A 15099-nucleotide genomic window follows, 5' to 3' on the forward strand; every position below is an offset into this window, starting at 1 on the left:
TGATGGATCTCATGCCAAAACGGCATTGCCTTGCCTTTGGCCTGCCTGAATGGCCCATTTGATTGTAGGAATAAACCTAACTGTAACTTGCTGCATGAAGCTTTCTTGATCCCTAAAAAAGTGAAATGGATTCATTATGGAAAGCGACCTTTCTTGAAAACCTGGTTCATCCAGGTCTGTCTGGGTGGTGCGGTGAATGTTCTGGAGAGTAGGCGTCAGGGCGGAGCTGTTTCCACCTAATTCCCCTGTATTTCCCAGGGTTTAACGCACCATGCAAGCAGACGTGCTCTCTGCTTCGGAGCTGAAAGCAGAGTTGGTTAGTAGAGCACTGCCTGTGCTTCCCATGCTAGCCTTCTCACTGTACTTTCCTTTTCTATAAATTAATTTTCTAGTGTAAAAGGCCCTTTTTAAGGGGAGAACCGTAATGAGAAGAGGAACAGCAAAGGTAGGAGTACCTCCATTTGCTAGCAAGCTGTCACAGGTGTGTCTGAGTTGGAGGGAGCCAGCACTGAGTCAGAGCCCCAGACTCCTGGTGACTCAGGTGGCAAAAGCCCAAGTTGTTCTCTTACATGCTTGAATTGCAGTGAATTTCCTGTAAGAGGGTTTTGCCTCCGGTAGTGGCCGTGCAGGGAGCGGTGTGTCATCCTCTTCCTCCTGTACAGGTTATGAGCAGTTCAGTTCACAGGGGATGCAGGCAAATGGTGGTGGTGGCACTTCTCTTCCTGCCAAAACAGGTGGAAACTTGATTTACCCCAGCACCCTCAACCCTATCCTGCTCCCTCCCCCCCCCCCCCTCCCCCCCCGCCTTTTTTTTTAAGATGGGACAAGTCATAGTGGTTGCAACTGGCTTGATGAGATTCTCATGCAAATCTGGAGGTTGTGTTCTCCTGGCAGGTCTGCTTGCATGCATTATCCACTACTCCATCGTACTGGGAAGGGATCTATTTTCTGAAATGTGGTTTATTTTTAGTCAAGGCTTTCCCTGTCTAACTGGCAAAAGTTCAGCATTTGCAGCACAATTTGCAGAAGAAGCGGTTTCACCAAATAGTCAGGCTGGGGGAAGGGAGAGGAAATGTCGTATTAGCTAGCAAAAAAGTTAAATGCTGACTTGAAAAAACAGCTTGAGACACTGTTGTGAGAGCATAAGGATGGGTAATACGAGTTGAGAAGAGCATTGCGTTTGCTGCAGTGGCTAATTCGGTCTGCGTTTCACTTGTTTTTCCTCGTGACAGTTGCCCCGGAGGTTAACCAACAGTGGATGGACGGGAACTGCTGTTCAGGGTCTGGTGGTCGATGTCACCAACCTTTTGGCCTGACCCTGAGCAGTGAGTTAGCAAACTCACCTTAACGGCAGCATCCATGGGAAGAGTACGTCCACACAGTGCATTGTCCTGTCGCACCCACGCTCGGGGCCACTGGGCTTGCCGAGGGACAAGCTTTGTGATAATACAGGCATTACCATCCCCGTGTTTGAGTACCCTTGTCAGATACCCCGAAAGGAATAGGGTAGCGCGTGGGATGTCCTGGGGCAGTGCTGCAGCTGTCTCTTCCCCAGCTGCTGCTCCAGGCACAAACTGTCTTCATATGCCTCATTGCTTTCACCGAGTGCTCCTAACCCTTCTGGGTCTCAAATTGGCTTCTCATGTGAACAACTACCCTTCAGAGGTGCAGAGATCTTTTCTTCTTGTTCTTGCATATCCCCTGACGTTTCCACCATTGCTTTTACAGAGGCATCTTTGTTACTGTTAGTTGTTAACGATGCAAACACCAGCTGTCTGAGGATGACACCAGGGAGTGGATGACTGTGTGCAAATCCTTTGATACTTACTCCTCTGACAAATGAGGCTCGGCTCTACCTGTGGGCACATAAATGATTTGTTTGCTGCTGCAGGTTAACTCCTGCAGTTTGCTTTATCCTTCTTTTCCCCCCGCCTCTCTCATAGCAGACAACTGCACAGCAGCTTTGTCATGGTTCCATTAAGAAAATAAGGAGAATTGTTGCATTTCAATTTTCTTCTGAATGTTTGGAAACCAGAATAAAGAGGGGAAGTAGCACTAGAATTTTAGGTGTAGTCTGTGTTTGGTCCGAGTGTGTATACGTTGCCTGCAGGTAATGAAGCCAGATCCTTGTGAAAGAATTGGGGATGAAACTTTTAAGTGCTGTTTCAGTCACTAGGGTAGAAGCACCATGAGAATCAAGGTAAGAGCACCCATCAACTGTCTAAAGCAGTAATCTTCCCAGGAGGAATTAATCTAATTTAACCTGATAGAAGAATTTATGCAGTGGAGGAAGTCTCTGCCATTTCCTGCTGAGCTTCCTGAGAAGACTGGGAAAAATTAAGTGCCGTCTTCTTTCCCGGGGTCGGGGGTGGGCTTATGTTTTCCTAAGACTTGTTGTTATCTTCCTCTGGAAAAACTGTCTGTAACAGCTGGCAAATTCGGATTGTTTTAGCTACTCAGTTTTCCCTGGTTCCCTGGGGACGTGCTCGTTTCAAACCTATTTGCAAATCCCCTGTCCCTGTGGGATGCAGAACATCTTACATGTGTCCCAGTGTTGCTGCAGCAGTCGGTCCCATGCTTGGCATACCCCCGATGACCTGTGGATACAGAGGTTTCATAAGTTTGAAGCTTTTTCCTTTGGGAAAGTTTGTGGGTGGTTGGGTTTTTGGGTTTTTTTGTTTTGTTTTTAATTTTTTTAAATTTATATTGCTAATTATTTCAGGGGAACTCCTACCTTATTAGTTCTTTCTCCCCAAAAGGTATTTCTCTTCTGCTCTGTCTCTTGCCCTCAGAGGCAAGAAGAACCCTGAGACATTAGGAAAGCCAGTCTCTACTTTATATGTCCTTAAGCATGTGAATATTTGGCTCATTTTCCTTTTACAGCAGCTTGTTACAAAATGAGCAGAAATTTTGGGGCATCCCTGTGTCAGCTTTTCCTCTGATCCTTGGGTGAAAAAAGCAAGGAGGGTTTTGCTGCAGTGTGTGTGTGAGTACTTGGAGGAGGAGGAGGTGGTGTCCGCCTTGAGTACTCTTGTAGGAAAATATTTCTCCTATCAGTGAATTTTTGCTGATACTGTTGAACTATGCTTAAAGTATGTGGGCACATATTGCAATCTGCTGGCAAAGATGCCGTGAAAATAGCTGTCCTGGGTTGGACCAAAGGTGCATCTAAGCTGCTTAAGTCCAAAGCAATACCCTGTCTGCAGTGGTGGTAGAGGAGCTGCTCTGGAAGGAGCTGGATCGAAGCTGAGCAGCCTAATTCAGGACTCCATCTGCTCTAGCCTGACTTTGTGTCTTGCAAATGTGCTGGGTTTTGAGCAGGCTGAGAGCTTCGCTTGGCTGGCAGCCTCCAGCCCCAGGTAGTCTGGTAGGTGAGGAGCAGCCACATCTCTGGCTGAATGCTGAAACCAAGGTCTGCATACGTGGTTGCAGCAGTGGGAAGGCTATCTCTGGGTTACCTGCAGTGAAGGATGGACCTGACTTCTGCAAAGTTCAGATCACCATTTTTATTTTATTTGGCCTAGGTGAGTGGTTGTGGCATGCAGATCTGTTCCTTGGGCATTTTAGTTCGTGCTCACCCAGCCCTCTAAGAGTGACAGTGCCAATTTGAGTGTCTTTCAGTTTGCTTTCACGTGCAGAGATCTCGTGTAGCTCTCGTGGAGGGTTAGCATTTGGTGCCTGTCTAAATTGCTACTTATCCCTTGAGGTTGTTCTGCTCTGCTTTGCTCTGTAATTACTTGCCACGCATTGCATGCTTCCCAGCAGCTTTCACTGCAGTTTTTAAAAGGGAAGGTAAGGAACAATGGACAGATGGACATCTGGGAGGGCTGCTGGTGGTGGGCAGGGGGAATGGTTTTAGCCCTAATACTTGCGTGAAGCATACTCTCCAGGCAGATCCCACTGCGACTCTTGATGAAGTTTCCCTTTCTTTGGCTGACTCATTGGAAAACCCTTTTCACTCCGAGTCTGGTTTGGAAAGAGAAACACCCACACAGATGGCTGCTCTTCAGTTGTCATTCACGTTGGGGTTTTTTATGTTCCTTTTTGCATTACCCTCAGGTGAAACCCAGGCTTGCTGCCAAAAAACATATCCCAGAATTAGAAAGAAACAAAACTCTAAGGATATTCTGTTTTTTCTCTCTAAGCTAGAAATGCAACGGGCTATCTAATATTTTATCAGTTCACCGGGGATTGTGTTGCTTTTTCTTTTTGGCTGAGTTTCTATGTAGTTCACTTGTTTGTTTTCCTCAGACAAAAGATACAGCTTTCATTAAGACTTGTTTTGGCTATGTTTTGCTCCTTGCTTGAGACTGTCTGAATGGTGCTGCTTTTTCTAGACAAACACCAGTGTTCTGCTTTGGAGTCCTGCTGGTCTCATCTGATAAGGGATTGTTGTTGGGTTTTTTTTTTCCGCCCTAAGTAGCTCTCAGAAGAATTGCTGGATTGTTAAATAATAAGAAGTATTTTTAAGTCTTTGAGATATTGTAACTGAAGGCAAAGGAAGGAGAGCAATAGCATTGTTGGAATACTTGGGTTTGGTGTGCTGGTGATTTATCAAACTGAAGTTATGACCTCTTGCTTGGATCCCTTGTTGGGATCCAGGACGGTATGGATGGTGCAGTCCACGTGAACTCCAGTTTTCTGGCCATATGGGATCTTTGGTCTTGCATTGCTCCTGGCTTTTTAGCCCATAGAGGAGAAGCAGAGTTAAGTCACAGCTGGCCGGTTTGCAGATGTGGACTTTACTCTCTAAGCACCCTTGAGAGGATGCTGGAGGGTCCCATACTGGGCTGCCGGGGTGCAGGAAGACGAGACTGAGGAAGAAGGTGGAAATGGCAACCTGAAGGCAAAGGTTTCTGGTGGATTTTTAGAATTGCAGCTTGCTGTCCCCTTCTTTGTTCTCTAACCCTGCAAAATTCCTGTGGCAGTGCCCGTGGTAGGCTTTGGTAGGCTGGAAAGATGCCAGCACAAGGAAGTGGCTGGTTCTTCCAGGTGCATCAACTTGTTCCTGAAACACCCATTTTTTAAAAAAAGTTTTTGCGAGGGTAGCTGTTTTGGGGGCCTCTTTCGCCATGCTTTGAGTGGAAATGGGACTGTCTGAAGGCTGCTTTAGAAGGACAGGGTCTGGTACGTGCATGGCACGCAATAATGCCGATAGTGCTGCCATCAGCCCCTGCTGATGGTTTCCATACCTCCTTGTTGCACTGTGAGGACCACACCAAGGAGAAGCACAGCCTGCCAGTGATTTACCAGGTTGCATTTAAATACACCAAGATTTATCGCTGCAAGATCAGTGGTGGCTTGAAAGATGCCCCTGCTCTCTCTCTCTCCTGCAATGAGGATTTTTAAAAGGAGGGATCCGTGGAGGAAGGAGGTGGAGCAGAGGACACAAATTTTCTTTAAGTAGTGGGAGGGCAAGTGAGATGCTTGCTGCGGTTCCCATCCACAGCCCCGTGCTTATTCCACATGTGCGTCATCCCGTCTTGGGAGGGCACCCACCCTTTATGTCGGGAGGTGTAGCTCGTTTCTGAGGTGTGGGAGGATGGAGAGGGGCTCACAGGGCCGATGACCAACCCTCCGTTCCCCGTTTTCAGTGCAAAGCAGAGGCAGCCTTGTGGCATGGCGGCAGGGCTGGAAGGAGCGGGGGCTCTGTCCCCCTGGGCGTGAGTGCTGGGAGCTGCTGAAACCCCCACGCCGGGTTTCTGCTAAACGCACTCCTGGATTAAACTGGGTGAAAACCAGGCTTGTGGGAGCTGCGATAAGCGGCTTGACTGCGGCAATTTTCTTTTTGGTCTTTATTTCCTAGCGTGCAACTGCTGTAATTCCTCTGTGTTACTTTTCTCATCCTTGATTTCTGAAAGTATGTTTTTCTTTTTCTTTCTTTCCTGAGGGTTTTGGGCAGTGTTTTCCAAAGCCATTGTGGTGGGCATTTCCCCTTCTCTCTCAGCAGCAGCTTTCATTTTTGAATGAATAGCTCAGCATTGTTCACATTGTCTTCCAATTTTATGGGCTTTTATCCCCCCCCCCCCCCCCCCCGCTTTTGACTTCGACTAAAGCAGTCTCCTAAATGCTTCTGGAGTCCTTTGGGTCACTTTGCAGAAAATATTTTTTTCCTGTTACACAAGGTCTTGTGTTCAGAGCTCCAGGCAGGAAAACTGCTTTTGTAGCGCTCACATTTGAGTTTCTGAAAGCGTGATTCTTGCAGGCTTTTTGCTTGGTTTTTGGCCAGGTTTCAGTTAAGATTGAGCCAAGTTCAGCTTTAAGCAGGACTTCGCAAGCTTGATGGAGTTGACTTTTGTTGAAACATTTCTAACGACATAACAAACCCTGCTACTTCTGGTTTCTACATAGCATCCCACATGTTAAATCTGTTTTACTCTTCCAGCCCAATGCCTATTTCCCCCTCCCAAATTCCCTCCAGAAATAACTGGTTATTATTAGGATGTGTATGCATATGTGTTTAACAGGCTTGACATAGCTTTGCACCGAAGATGTTTATCTCTACCTACGTTGAACTCAAGAGGCTGGACCCTATGGTCAGCATGGCATACACCTGCAAACCTCTCTTGGTTTGTTCAGAGAGTGATCTTCTGGCTGTGCAAAGACTTAGGTTTGCTTCCCTAATTTACAATGAGCTGCAATAATGAATTTCTTTACTCAGATTTGTTTTGGAACTAAGCATCTTTTAAGTGAGAAGTGGGCTTTATTTGCATTTTTGGGATTTCCTCCTCCCCTTTGAGCACTGGATATCAGTGAAAGGCTTTGGGTTATATCAGCCCAGGTAGATGATCTTTGTGGCATAGCAATGGTGTCTCCTAGGATGTGTCTGACTTCTTCTCCTCTCTGCTAATGAACATTGGTCTTGTCGAGGGGGACAAGATGTCCTCGCCCGTTGAGTACCTGGAGTCTGCTGATGTGGCAGTGGGAGGACTGCGATGAGCAAACTCCTCAGGGATGGGATGCGAGCCACCCACTGCAAGTCACTGAGATGTTCTCAACCACCAGTGAATTACCACGACCTTGCAGTGTTTGCACCTTGTGATCTGATGCTCAAGAGGTAAGTTTCCTGAGTGTTAACTGTTTGAACAGTGCAATCCCAGTACTTGCTGCAGCTGCCCAGCTGAGTTGAATGCACTCTAATGAACAACATGCTCCTCAGCTATCATGCCCCTTAAGATAGGGAAAAAAAAAGTAATTAAAAATGGGTGGAGGGGGTGAATGGGACACATGTAGTGATTAATAACCTTTTCTCAAGTCACTGTTCTCATTTGTCCTTTGAATTAGCTTTTTTTCCCAGTATTACACCAGAATTTTGCAATAAAATCCACATGTGAGAAACCAGTGGCGTGTCTTCTAGTCAAAACAGCCTCCATGCCATCTGACTACTTAAACAGTCATAAAGAAATGTTTGTATTAAGCAACTAGAGGCTGAATGCATGTTGAATGAATTAGTTTCTCCCCTTTATACTGTAATGATGATGCTATTAGAGAAACCGCATGAGAGGAACACTTCTCAGAGCATCTCTTCTGAGTTCATGTGTTTAGAACTGCAAACTTGAGTACTTCTAGTCACGGTTAAAACCTTTCTGTTGTTTCTGGGGAGATGCTTTTCCTTGGTTAGGTTTTTGTGGCAGGGCAGCTGGAGTAAGCATGCTTGCTGCTGTTGATGGGTCTTCAAGAAGAGGAGGTTGTGTCCTCCTGTTTCAGCCCTTGACCTCTTTTCAATTCATGCCTCGCTGTGTCAGCCCCTCTGAGAAGCTTGGTGATAGGTGTGGAGGGATATTAATTATTTTTCTTCAAAATTATGCAGTGCTTGCTTATATTGACCTGGAGTAACACTCCAAGCATGGTAATGACCTTTATTTCTGTAGGAAAAGAGGTAATTTCTTTCCTTCTTTAACCTCATTTCACTTGAGACTGCTCTAAGCAGCTGTTTCTTTGGCTGTTTTCTGATACCAGCCTAAAATTCTGGTGTTCAGCCTTCAGAAAGCTTTGTGTGTAGGTTAAATGAAGGAATAATTTAATGAAGGACCTAACCGTGTCTCTGAAGCATCCCTTAGGTGGGTGTAGTGATGATTACCTAAAAATTTCAAAGGTATAAGGTAAGAAGTTGATTATGCTCCTCCTTGAAAATCCTGGTTAGAATTAGAGCTCAATTAAAAAAATGTAATTTTCAGAAGGGCTTGTAGTTGCCTGAATCCTGAATTCAGACAGTTGTCTGAATATTATTTCTGAATGAAAAAGCCACTTCCTTCTCTTTCTGCCACCAAAATTGGAGATGTCCTTAAGGCCTCTAAGATGAGACAAGTGGTAGTCATCTCTGTGCTGCAGCAGTTTCTCTCTTTGACTCTTTTTGCCTGGTGTATTAAAAACCCTCTAGGTAGGCTGGGTTGTGTTTAAATTAGCTGGTCTTCTACCTCAGTTAAGAAGCTCTTTTGGATGAATGTTTAGTGTTAGCATTGAGAGAGACCGTTTCTGTAAGTATTCTGATGCCAAAGCTATTGGTATGTTAATTGGGAAGAAAAATTAAAAAAGAAAAATGAAAAAAAAAATGGACTATACAGATTGCTTGAACTTTCTAGCCTTAGAGGTTTGGCAGGCCTGTTGTGAAAGAGACTCCTGCTTTCCTGATGGAAAACCTTTGGATTAAACTTTCTTTGAGTTAAGGGACTTCATATATCTGGTATGGAAAAGCCTGCAAGCATACCCAGCTCACAGCATCTGTGGAAAAACCAGCTGCTGTGTCTGCTTGTGAGTGGTTGTCCTGGGGATCTGCCTGAAAGTCTGTTTTTTCCATTGCTCGAGCACAGTATCAGGCTTGGCATCCTTTGTCAAGCAAAATAATACAGATAGAGTTTGCAGCTGGCACACCTTTTAAAGAGCCTATTGTTATAGCCTTGACATAACGCTTTAATTATGCTGTTGAGGTAATGATAGTGGTATACTAGTATAGCTAAAATGGCTCCTATACCTATACTACCAAGGATTGCTTTGGTTCTGTCCCTCCAAGTGGGCATGCTGCAGAGGTACAAGGCAGTTCTGTTCTGCCGTACTTGCTCCCTCATCACGTTTTTATCCATGATAAAATAATCCCCTGCTATCCCCAATAAGATTGCAAAAGGTGCAAGGAAGAGGTGTAAGAAAACAGACTTGTTAATAATTTAGGAGCTAGATGCCTAATGCTTTCTTAATAGTTGCAGTTGCACATATGAAAATATGATTTATGTATCGATATGATGGGAACACCCTGCAAAATGCATATGGTGTGAATTTTTACCTGTGTAAAACTGTGCTTGTAGACATGACTATTCATATTATACTTAACTATTAATATATCTAATGAAGGATTGCCCTAGATATTGGACTAAACTTGGAAGGTCACAGCATTCATGCTTATTGAGTACTTTATAAGCTGTATTGGTCTGCAAATTGGGAAATCACCTCCTTTTTGGGGGGAAGCATGACCCTACCGAAGGCAAGTCTTTTGATTAATTTCAGTTGCACGTTATTTTCCTTCCAAATCTAGAATTCCAATTTATGAAAGTAGCAGGGAGACGGAAGCTTATTGGATGCTCTTGAGTTCTGGAGAGGATTTTTGGGACACCCTCTGCAACAAAGAGGCGAGGAGCAGTCATCCTTCTCAGTTTGGTAAGCTTGTCCCCAGTGTGCTCTGTTTACAGAGCAGATGCTGGAGGGCACCAACTCAGTGCGTGTTTTGCAAGCTCTGCACTGAAGTACTGTGCTTGGTTTGAGATATATGAAGTTGCTGTATCTTTTCCCTGGAGGCTGAGCTATTCGCTTACCCTGGAATTGAACAGAAAAAAACCCAGCCGTTATTAGCAGATCAAAAAGAGCAGTCTGCCAGCCTGCCTAATGCATGGGTTATGCCACAGCCTGGAGCTGGACTTTTTGTTAAGAGCAACTCAAATAAGAAAAGCAAGCAAACCTCTGAACAAAACAGAAACCAAAACTAACAAAGGAAGCATCTGCTATTCAGATGAACAGATATAGGTGAGGGAGGAAAAAACAAGTCTATCAGAGACCTCCAAAGGCTTACTACTTTGGCCAGAAACCTGCAGTTTGGAGGTGGCAGGCATTTCATAGTCCAGTGATGGTAATGCAGAGTTTTCTATGGTGCAGTCCTAGGCAAAAGCAGGCTGGGTGATGAAGAGCGGCAGAAGATGCTGAGCTAGGATGCAGGAAAGCCATGTCTCAGGTCTTGCTCCGTTTAGATGAGATGCACCTCTCCAGAGCAGCTGGGGTTCTGTTCTCCACTGTGGCTTCGACGCGAAGTACAGTGGGGAGAAAGGGAACCTGGTCCCAGCATTTGCCTCCCATTTTCCGCTTGTGCAGTAAAGCAGAGTGCACCAGTGGTGTGTGGCAGCACCAAGGGACTTGCTTGGCTGCTTTGCACGAGCATCTCCCCATGGCAGTATGGTAGGAACCCCGATCTGCAGAATACTTAGCTTCATGCTGAGTTGGGTTGGTTTATTTGAAAGTCTGACACAAGGCAGAAATGCTTAGGTTAGTGTTTTTATTACTATAGAATTTGTAATGTTGCGTTAAGGATGCATCCCTGCCAACTTGGGAGCAGGAGGGCTATTTGTGCTGGTTACTCTTCTAGTTGCCAGAAGCCTGGCTGGTGTGAGGTGGGAGAAGAAACGAGAAGAAGGGTTGTTTTAGCTGGATGCTGAATGTAAAGAGCAGGTACAATATGCCCACAGGCTGCATTGTCGGCATGTAAATCTAGTGAACAGGAGAGAGGACAGACTGCTTGTATTGGCACTGCTGTCAGCTCTCATTTTCTCACAGCTGGGGGACCATGAATGCACAGACTCTGTTGATGGGATGTCCTGGTTTTAACCTTCTCCGTGAAGGGATTTGTCTGCCCTGAAGCATAACATATTTCTGCATGCACCTTTCCAATTGCAAAGGGCTTCACACGCCTTTGCTGAACAGTCCCTGCCAGCCCTGGGGGTGGTTAGTGTCACATCGCTTATCTTCACCTCTCTGTGGAGAGAGAGATGCCTGGCCCAGAGTTTTTAACTGTGATCATCACTCTCATTATTACTGTCTGTAATGTCTTTAGAGCTCAGTCTTTGTTTAACCAGCAGCTGGTGAGGCCATCCTCATAAAATTTGAGTAACCTATCATTTTAATACCTTAAAAGTCTTGGCTCCTTGTATTCAGAAGTGAGTAACCTGGTGTGAGAGTGCCTGGTTGCTCATAGCATGCATGAACTCTTGAAGCAGATGCCAAGAGGGAGAAGTACAAGGAGGAGCACAAAGAAACAGGAAGATTTGGTCAGCCTGGTTGGAAAGTAGCTAAAGCAGCGAGCAAACGCTTCCTCTTATGCGCACACACAATTTCTGACATTGAGGCAGAAGGCTGACAAGGTGCCTTGGCTTGGAGGACAAGTGGAATGATCTGCGTGAAGTCCTTGTGATTTCCTCTCTCAAGGCAGAAGTGGCTGAAAACCTTCAGAAGAAGAGACCTCCGCCTGATTTTTGTTGCTGCTAGTTTGTTCTGGATGTTTTTTTGCCAGAGAGAAGGATCCTTGATCTCTCTGCTCCCTGTTACTGGTGTTGCATCTGTTCCTGGTTGAAGGGAGATGGGGATGTCCTCTGCATGAGCTGTTAACCTGTTTCCTGGACCTTGCTGTGTTCATGCATCCTTTGACAGAGCAACCCTAAAGTGGAGCTGATCAGCTTCCTCCCTGCCATGAATGTTTCTGCTGTTAATGAGAGATGTTTTCGTTCTGGAGGAAAAACACACCTGAAGCTGCCCTGGCAGGTTTGCTTGTCCCAGGGTTCAACTTGGACACTTGGTCAAACAGAGGAACAGCTTGGAAACATTGCCCTGGTCCTTCAACTACCAGAGGACAAGTGCAGGAATAAAGCGGCTTAAACTCTCCTCTAGTCAGCAGTATGACATGGCTCCATCTTCCTATTCCTTGTGTGTGTGTGTGTGTACCAGTTTTTACAGCTTTCTGGCGTCATCCACCAATTAATGGTTTTGGTAAGTGTTTGCTGTGGAAAAGATGTGGTGTAGAGAGGTGATCGTGGCGTGTCTTCCTGGAAGGTCATCCTGTCTGGTGGCATAAGAGTTTTGTAAGGACGACCTGCGTGGTACAGCATCTAAGATTGCACTGGTGGACATGGCAGGGATGTCCAGGCAGATGGAGGTGCCTCTTGTCCCCAAGTTTCCTCTGTAAAGCTTGTGGCCCACTAGTTGTGAGATTGGATGCCTTTTGTAATGGGCTGGTGGTTGTGGATGCTGGGTAAATTCTGTGCGGCTCATTGGGGATCTCAGTCCTGGAGTCCGAGCTACCTTTGGGTTGATGAAGGGTTGCTGCACTTGTTCTTGTCCATTTGAACACTTGCAGTTTCTGTTTCAGAGTGACACACTGTGGAGAAGACAGGACATGCTGTGTCTTGCTGCTTGGAGCTCTGCACCAGAGAAAACGTTCCCCTCTGAATCCTCTGCCCAAGAAAGAGCAGCTGGTGGTGGTTCTCTGCAAGGACAGTTAGAATTATCTCTGTGATCCCTCCTTGGTCTGCTCATATTGTAGAGATGGTCTTTTAAGATGCCAGGACAGAGGGCTTAAATGCTGGACCCCAAACCTTTCCCAGCTTTGCTGTAATGCCAATGTGTGGTAGCTCAACAGTGGAAGACCTGCCACGCTGGCTCCAGCCAAGGTCGAACTTGGCCAGTATCCCCCCCACAGTGACGATCAGAGTGCGTGCTCAGGGAAGGAGAACGAGTCACTGGGTTTAACAGCTGCGGATGGTCTTATTCTCCTGCAGTTTGCATGTTACCTTGCAGACGCTTTCTACAGCCTAGTTGTGGGTCACTTGGAAGAAGTATCTCCTCCTTCTGTTTGACTTTTTTTAATCTGCTCTCTCATGGTCTTTCACTGTGAACAGTTGTTCTTTGTTCCTAACATGGTTTGCATGACACCAGTGGCTCCTGCAGGTTGTTTTGTTTCTTGCCTCAGTACATAGATGCCTTTTTTTGTGATGCCCATGGCTTGATATTTCATGACGATATACCATTTGCCTTGACTGTGCTGCTCTGGAGTCTGCATTTTGGCAAACGCTTTGTGGATGGTTTGAAGAGGATTAGAACTGACCTTGTAATTGGAGAGAAAATAGGGTAGTTACAGACTTAGCTGAAAAAGCATTCTGTGCTTCATTGCATTGACTTTCTTGCTGGAGGAGTCGAACATACTGAAGAGAAGGAATTTGGAAACATGCCCACATGACCCCACATCTATTACTCAGCAGGCATTTTTGTTGCATTTATAAATGCAACAAATGCATCTTGCATTTATTCTCTTGCCTGAAACATTAGGCAATTTATCAGTCTTTCTATTCTGTAGCTGGACACCCCTTTGCACTGTCTGTCTTTCCAGCTAAAAATGAAGTGAGAGCGATGCTTGCTAACAGCATGATCCCAGTGGTTCATCTAGAGGAAGACAGAAGCTGGCTGCTCTCTCCATTGAATCATGCAGTTAAAAGTACTGAAAGCTGCAAATGAACTTGTTTCAGTTTTCCAAATGCTGTGATAAGAAAATAACCAGCCCCGTTTCCTCAAAATTGCCAAAGTTGATGTCCATACACATAAAAATCCAGCACATCCAAAGCCCAACTCACAGGTTCCTATGCAAGAGCACTACTGCTTGAGATGGCTTGATGGAAATAATAACGCATCCAGTGAATTGATTGTCATGCTCCACAATAGATAGTACGCTTTCCAGCAGCTTGTTTACTGTGGTGCTTGGGGAGGACAGGTCTGTGTCAGCTGTGGGTTCTTCTGGTCTTCCCTCACCAAAGAGTTTTCTCTGCATGTCTATGGATTTCTGCTTTGTGCATATAGATATGGTATTACTTGGTATGTACTTTGGAGGCTGGAGGGGAGCTGTGCCAGTTACCATGAACAGTGAGGGCCCTTGCTCGAGGTGACTGATGAAGGGAGCAGGCTAGAAGTTAAGCCTTTCTCTGTGCTGGTCCATGTTGAGAGGATCGGAGATCCATCGACAACAATAGTGTAGAAAGTGGGTGGTGACTGGTTCTGGTGAAACTTTTCCTCTGTGTCTTGGTTTCTCTTTCCAATGGGATTTTCTTAAAACTCTCCCCCTTCCCTATCTTCTGGTGGCTGGTGCAAGATCAGATTGAGAAGGGCCTTTGCCCATGGCAAGGGCTTCCAAACAGTAAGATTTAATTTAATTGATGATGGGTCTGAGCAGAGGAGCTAGCTGCCTGCCTGGCTGAGTGCCGATGGCTCGGTGGGACTTTGCCTCTCCCCTCGCTCTTTGGGTGGTCCCATGGTACCTGTCATGGTTTCCTGTGAGGCTTGTACTCGCTGTGCGTGCAGGATTTGTTCTTCGCCTGGGACCAGAACGTGACCAATGTTACTTCAGGAATAGCAGCAGCAAAACCAGGCTGCTGTCATCAGCTCTCCAAAAAGCATTTGGTTGCTGTTTTTCCTGTGCCACAACAGAGCACTGCAGACTTTTCTGTCTCTTGCTCCAAATGCAAGTAGCTTTCTTTTAGTCTTTTGTGTTCCTGAAGAATCTTGTGGCAACATGCCACCAAAATTCTGCTATTCAGGTTGAGGCATGCCATGGACATGTCCTTCCCCTGAAGGGAGGAGGAGAGCATGGACCAAAGATGACAGATGTTATGCATTAAACAAGGTGACTTGTCACAGTGTGGTTGGCATTAGCGGTCCTGGGAGCCAAACTTCCGTGGCGCTTGGTGTGCCCACGTGTCCTTTCCACCGCAACGTGGAACTCGGCACAGTCTAGCTTTGCAAAGCAGAATCCACTGCTGTTGGAGAGCTTTCTCCTGACCTTCTGCCTACCTGCCGAGGCAGAGCCTGCGAAGTGCCAGCCTTTGCCCATCCAAAGTCAAGGGGCTGGTGTCCCATGAGGTGCGTGGCGGAGGGAATGGAGAAGCCTTGCGGCAGGTTGGGAGCAGTGAGCATCTGTGGTTGTGCCAAGCATGTTACCTACCTGTGTGCCAGGGAGTGTCTGTAAGGGCTTGGGTTTACAGAGGAGCTCATTAGTTAGGGCAGCTGCATGATGTGGCAGGGCAC

General features: G+C 46.1%; 1 protein-coding gene across 6 annotated transcripts in view; it reads left to right on the forward strand.

Moving 5' to 3' along the window:
• Positions 1-15099, forward strand: part of LOC126047233 (USP6 N-terminal-like protein) — an 87875-nt gene that overhangs the window by 15342 nt on the left and 57434 nt on the right. The window contains exon 3 of one of the 6 annotated variants that reach the window (XM_049820588.1): positions 6871-7057. The exons of 4 other annotated variants lie outside the window; for them this stretch is intronic. The gene's annotated coding sequence lies outside the window, so the exon portion shown is untranslated. Of the gene's footprint in view, positions 1-6870; positions 7058-11985; positions 12019-15099 lie in introns of those variants that run through there. One more of the 6 variants, XM_049820590.1, reaches the window with a different exon arrangement.

This window comes from Accipiter gentilis, chromosome 17, assembly GCF_929443795.1.
Source record: "Accipiter gentilis chromosome 17, bAccGen1.1, whole genome shotgun sequence".
Lineage (NCBI taxonomy): Eukaryota > Metazoa > Chordata > Aves > Accipitriformes > Accipitridae > Astur > Astur gentilis.